This window comes from Diaphorina citri, unplaced genomic scaffold, assembly GCF_000475195.1.
Source record: "Diaphorina citri unplaced genomic scaffold, Diaci psyllid genome assembly version 1.1 scaffold2789, whole genome shotgun sequence".
NCBI classification, from domain to species: Eukaryota; Metazoa; Arthropoda; class Insecta; order Hemiptera; family Psyllidae; genus Diaphorina; species Diaphorina citri.
The window spans coordinates 21,471-28,607 of NW_007380206.1; the positions used below are offsets into that span (position 1 = coordinate 21,471).

Sequence of the window (7,137 nt, forward strand, 5' to 3'; positions counted from 1 at the left end):
GTTGCATTGCAAGTCGGACCCATCATCACATATAAGATATACCTCACTCACTATTTACCCATCTAAAATACACACCTACAGGGCCTTATTCCGCGAAAGTAAGGAATAATGAAAATCACTATAAGTTATAATACAGTAGAACCTCGATTATTTCAACTGATTGGGACCAGGGGTAGTTAAAATGATCACTTTCTATGATCTTTTCCTCTGATAAGATAGGATATCCTATAGGTATTCAACGTATTGGGAGTTACAATTTTTACTGTGAATCACTCTCCACAGGCATTTCAACGCTGAAAAGAGTAGTTCTTTCTTACATATAAGATATACCTCACTCACTATGTACCCATCTAATACACACCTACAGGGCCTTATCCCGCGAAAGTATCGAATAAATGAAAATCACTATAAGTTAAATTACAGTATAACCTCGATTATTTCAACTAATTGGGACCGGGGGTAGTTAAAATGATCACTTTCTATGATCTTTTCCTCTGATAAGATAGGATATCCTTTGAAAGAACAATGGATTTTGGAGTGGAAACAATCGAGGTTCTACTGTAATGGTTTACATGCGTCAAAGTTATAATAATTTACTCATGTAAACTAATTAATACACTTTGTACACTAGAATAGAATATGATCTGTTTATCCTGCCAGAATGAGACTATTGAGACTGAAAAGTCCCTCTTTCCCAGGAGTCTAAACAAGGTCTTATGTATTTGGTACAGAATAATTTTAACAATTTTACTGTAAATAACCATTTTAATCTTATTATTATTATTATTATTTTGCTTTTTTCTTAAGTACACTAGTAATTTTCATTAGTCCATAATTTCGTGGAGTAAGGAGACCCAGTTAGGTATACAGTTCTATCGAGATTCTTACATGAATTGCACCTCCCCATCTCCCTCTTCCTCCCTTCGCATTGCCTTCCTTTTCTCCTCCATCATCGCTTTCCTCTTCTCTTCCAAAAACTTCCTCCGCTCTTCCGCCTTCGCCCCGCCCGCGCCCAGTTTGGGCAGGGCGCTCGTCGACTTCGAAACGCCCGGGCGCGAGAGCGTCTTGCCGGTAGTGGAGTTGCCGGTTCCCGCTACCCGGGAGAGAGACGCTCTGCCCGCGGCCGAGGAGCTCGTCCCGCCAAGCGACGCCCGCTTCCCGCGCGGGATCCCCGATCGCCCGGCCGAAGCGTTTCCTTCCCGCGACTCTTTCGATTCTTTCGCTTCCAGCCAGTTGTGTTCTCGCAGCCGGCTCAGCTCCTCAAACCGCCCGCGTACCTCGTCGATCTGAATGCACATCGTATCCCACAGGCCGCCCAGGTCTTCGTTTAGGATTTGTAACTCATCCGTTTCAGCGGTTGAGCCACCGGTTGATGCGCTGACCTGGGCTTGCGCGAGGGATTTTTCGCAGTGGCGGTCGAAAAAGGGGAATTTCTTATTGAGCCGAGCTGTCTCTCGCGTGGCTACTCCCATTGGAAAGATGGTTGGCGGGGAGCGAATGTCCGGGCCGCGTGAGAGATTGGCTGGTTCGCGTCAGGGAGGTGTCGGAGCGGGTAGGTTTGACCGGGCGGTTGATGTTGTAGGTGAGATTCTTATTCTCTTTGCGTTTATATGTAGATTTTCTTGATTTTCTGTCACATTCAAGTATTCTTTACTTAATTTTTGTTCAATTCTTGAACTAATTAATAAATTATTATATTTTCTTCATATTTCAATGTTCATTCTTTGGTCATTTTAAATTGTCGTACATATTATTTTTAATCAGGACAATAGAGGAAATGATTTTTTACATTGTATTATTTAATTTATTATGTATTCATCTTACTTTTTTTATTCGACGTATGTCCGAATCCACCTGGAAATTTATACATACAAAGGTAAGTAATTATTGGCAGTTCAAATCTAATCTTTTTTTCTTTTTTATGGCAGGATTCTCACTGAGTGAGCTCTTCCATCCAACTGTGAATTCAAATCATGAATTCTTTGTGGTAAAACAGAGAGCTTTTTCACAACTTTAGTGGGTACAATTATTTGTAAATTGTATATAATGTGTATTAACAATACAATAAATATTAAATTGAATTGAATGGAATCTAATAAGTGAACTAGTAATAAGTGCCTCTCATATTATTAATACTCATCTACTCATATCAACAATCTACATTGGATAGGTTGTAAAGACACCCTCATCTGCCCACTATGTAATTTACAAGCAAATATGAATGCAGAACATTTATTAATATGTCCAGGGCTTTCAAATAACACCAACTTGGTAGCAAAGTATTGGGATGCACGAGGGAAAATGACCTAGTAGTCAACTCCCGAGCATTTAAAAACAACAACAACAACAACACTGTTAATGCCGACACTGGTCGCTACTCGACAGTCCTCACGAGGCTGAGTGCACCCCGAACTCCAAGCGCGGGGTCGACAAAACTTCGAACCCGGAATCTCCGGCGTGCAAGCCTCGTGTGACACCCACTCGGCCACTGAGACTGCTTTTCGAGCAGTATTCATATTTGAATATACTCATATTCTTACCTGATCTGGACTCGAACCCCCAACCTTCCCATCGCCATTCCTTCTCGATCCCGCATCCCCATTGCTCCTATTCAACAGGTCCCCATTCTGTCCATACAGCGGGGAGTCCCCATTGCAACTCAGTCCCGTAGGGCAAGTTTTCATTAGTGTCCTACCATCTTTTGGCAGGAATAAGTGAAAGACTTGGTTTAAAATGAATATCAAAGCTGTGAGGGCCATCATGTTAATGTTAAAAGTGACCGCCCAGGATCTCAATTTGTCTATGAGTACATCAGTAATGTTGAGAGAATCATCAGAATCCTCGTCAGAATAATTATCAGAATGATCATGAGTATTCGTAAGTCAACTTGATTATTGGTGGAGTACCTTCAGGTGATATAAAGGTGATATCGTATGTCTTTCCCTTTTGTTGATTCTAGAACTGTGTGTGAGATTTAGGGGTCGCAAATCCCGCACTTTCCCAATCCCGCGGGATCCCGCGCGGGATTTGGCCAATCCCGCGGGATCCCGCACTTATGCAATTGAAGGGGCAACATAGGTATTTATCACCTAAACCCCCGCCAAAGGTGACTGAAACTCTTTCTTTGCGATTTTCTTTCTATTTGAAGACTTGGTTTAAAATGAATATCAAAGCTGTGAGGGCCATTATGTTAATGTTAAAAGTGACCGCCCAGGATCTCAATTTGTCTATGAATACATCAGTAATGTTGAGAGAATCATCAGAATCCTCGTCAGAATAATTATCAGAATGATCATGAGTCTCATCTCTCAAACCACATATGGGGGGGGGGCAACAGTCGGACTAAAACCGTCATGAATACTAGTCGAAGGGGAAGCAACAGGTATTTCCCTAGAAGAGCTGCTACAACCTAGAGGAGGAGAACTATCGATAGTCAGCGCCATCGATAGTTTTCGATAGTTTTTTTATTACTGATTAATGTTTGGGGTTCAGTATCTTCAAGAATGCGGTCGGTGAAAGGTATTTGAGATAGTGAGCCTTTCTGATTAGATGGAAATTCTTTCATCGTCACCTTAGTCTCCAGAAGATGATCAGATACATGCGACAGTAATTCGATTAGAAGTGGGAAGTTGTCAACGTTACGCGCAGGTATGATGTCTTCTTCAAAACCAAGTGAGACGAGAGTTTGCCTTTGATAAGATGTTAGTTGTGTCGCCAATCCCCACCCGAGTAGATTGGCGTTCGGTAGTGTAGCTAGCTGAGTCTGTGGTCTAAGTAAAGGTGGTAGATCCCAACTCGGGTCTTCGTCCTCTTGGAAGTTGAAATCCTGGAGTAATCGAAGTAATGATATGAAAGGAGAAGGGATTGAAGAATACCATTGGTGGGTGTTCGGACCCACTCTACCAAAATGTCCTGATGCACCGAATAGTTGTGCTTGAATCGGATACACCTGGACTCTCAGCGCGAAATCACCTATACATGATAGGTATGCTACTATTTCTGAAGGCAATGAATCTAGCGCAGTGAGTGATCCAAATATTCTATTGTATTTTAAGTACGCTGCCTCATCAGTCGTACGAGATGCGTCTATCAACCGTTTCCACAATGCCATGACGCAGTAATATTGATACATGGAGTAATATTACATATTTTCCTTGTTTCTAAAGGTCTCTATTACAGTTCCCTTTTTTTATCCAACCTCTTTTTCTCGTTAACCCCCAAACCCAAGCTAACTAGGTTGACAATTTTGCTTTTTTAAAACCAAAATCAGAGCCGGAGTCGCAAGTTGTAACAGTTACCAAAATCCCTGTGTGCGTAGTAGGGTTGCCAACCGTACGTTATTTCCCGGAACAATCCGTATTTTTGTCAAAAATCAAATGTTCCACCGGAACACACCTTTGTTCCGGTTTTTTTCCAAATCTATGGAAAATACGGGAACTGACTAATAAACAGAAAAAATTACAAAAAAAAAGAGTTTAAAAAGATAGGTACGTACGAAAAACACAAAGTTTTTTTATTTATCTAAGAGAATGTTTTTTTGTTTTTCATTCGGGAAATCCGTATTTTTTCAGCATTTTGCTAGTTTGTACCGTATATGCCGAAAAAAAAGCTTCTCGAGCTCGAGCTTCATTGTTCTCCTTTACTGTAATGTGTAATCAATGTAAAATATTGTTAAGTCCTTATTAGACAGTTTTCGCAACCAAAACCATCTCGTTAATTGAAAAACGGGTTTTCGTCAAATAGGTAATGTTAATTAAGAGTTCAGTTCAGTTCAGTTAATGGGACGCTAATTTTGGTTGCAAAAACTCGCTACTACTTTCTCATGTCAAACTCTCTGTACCTATGTATATAATATGTTTCCTTTTATTGTATTGTACCTTTTATTGTAATAATTGTTTTCTTTTATTGTAATAATATTGTAATCTATGTAAAATTGTAAATTCCTTGTAAAAATAAAAGTGGGGTCTGCCCACCTTGTTATTTTGTTGAAAACATTCTATTCTATTCTATTCTTTTATCTGTCATTTATTCTATTCTGTTCACAGGAGAGTTGTATTCGATTATGTGACTTTTCAGTTTTCAGTCATGATACGAAATTTCTCTTTGGACTGGCAGCGGGTGTGGTAGGGGGCCACTGTCCAATCCTCAGAATAAGAATAACATAGAGGGAGGGTTTAGGACCAAAACGAAAGACACTTTTCAAATCAAGGTTATACATCAGCTATCAGCTGATTTGGTACCAGTGCCGGACCATGAATAATTTCCTGGGTAGGATGATTTTTACAGAAATTTTGAAACATCATTTCTGCTTTTTTACAAAACTTTTACTTTTAACAACTTCTAAGTAAATTCGATGGGTATATTATCTTATTTATCCATTATTGACTTTAAAAATTCATAAAACCATTCAGAAATCGGGGGAAATTGAAAATACAGACCATCTAACAAAATAAATGATACCTAATTCTTCTTCTTCAGTAAATATGCATTGTGCTCCTACATTAATATCCATCGTCCTCTGATGCTTCATTTTCAGTTTGTTTGAAATGGTTTTCAGAGAAATGGGGTACATTCTGGAAGCTTGAACTTTGGGAAATTTTTTTGACTATTTCAAACTGTATCTAGCAGAGAGCAGTAAATAAAACAATAGTTTCTAAAGTTCACATAGCCTTTTTAGCCTTTTTATTTTCCAGACATCCAGCACGAGATTTTTCAAGTTACAAAAGTTAGGTTAGGAAAAATCACAATCAAAACATAAACAAACATTTTCGATATTTCCAAAACAACAATCGATATTAAGAATCGATAATACCTAAGTATCGATAATCGAATCGATATACGAGTTTTTACTGCAAAATGTAAACAAAGATTTCAATAATTTTCAGAAAATTTCCACCAATGAGAGAAGAGTTTTGTCAGCTCACTAAACAAATTTGGTTAGTCAGCTGTTCGTGAACTGTCCTTCGACCTTGATATGTAAAAAGACTCAAACCCTCCTTCTATGTTATTCTTATTCTGAGGTCCAAACTAATCCAAAGAGAAATTTCGTATGACTGAATTAAAAGTCACATAATCGAATACAACTCATCTCGATCTAATGCTGGACACCTCTGGCCGAATGTTCACACTAACTCTCAACGTGGAGGTGCTGGGTTCAAATCCCGGCCATGGCGGTTTTCTTGAATAGAATAGGATATACCTTGTTTATCCTGCCCGAATAGGACTGAAAAGTCCCTTTACCCCAGCAGTCTAAACAAGGTCTCGTATATTTTGATGGGTTAAAAAATAACACATACAACTAACAATTCAGTAAAAAGACCTTGCTTAACTAGGAAAAAAAAAAGAAATATGCACGGATGTAAAAGAATGTTGTGCCTTGAAGTAATTTTGAAAGCGGTTTCAAAGTACATACGCCAGCCTAGTTAGCTTAGTTGGTAGTGCGTCTGCCTTGTAAGCGCTAGGCCGCGGGTTCGATTCCCGCCCGGGGCGGATTTTATCCTGATGGGATAATGTTCGTTCTCGGAACGGCTGGCTTTCTCCTATCCTGTCTTCCTTCTCTCCTCGATTTCGGGACGATAAGACCATAGCAGTTAAAGTTCCCTCTGTCAAACCTCTTAAAAAAAAAAAAAAAAAAAAAAAAAAAAAAAAAAAAAAAAAAAAACAAAAAAAATGGATAAAAGTTGCACGACTACACTTCCAATGCAACCGCAATGGCTCTGAAATGTTTCTTCCTCACCATCTCTCCTCAGGTATGGCTGTGTTACACGAAGTGCTGGGCATGTACCATAGCGGCGTGTTCAAGGACGGACAACTAGTCAGCAACAAATCTACCAACAAGCAAGACCTGAAGACAATTCGCGGCGATCAAATCACTTGGATAGATGGACGGGAAACGTATTGTTCAAATATCGGGAGACTTATATCCGAAGTGGACGCGATTATCATGCGAGCCAACAGGATGGTCAATAATGGTCGAATGGGAGACTTTGTTATCAACGGACGAACCAAGGTAAGCCAGCCCAAGTTACCTTGGAAGGTAGCACGCCTGCCTTGTAAGCGCTAGGCCGCGGGTTCGATTCCCGCCGCCCGGGGCGGCGTGGCGGATTTCATCCTGAAGGGATTAGGTTTGTTCTCGGA

The 7,137-nt window shown here is 39.9% G+C and overlaps 1 protein-coding gene across 1 annotated transcript in view; it reads right to left on the bottom strand.

Annotated features, from left to right (window-relative positions):
* The window catches only part of LOC103519548, a gene marked incomplete at its 5' end in the record, with an annotated part of 29,807 nt that overhangs the window by 8,482 nt on the left and 14,188 nt on the right, over positions 1–7,137 (bottom strand). The window lies entirely within an intron of this gene.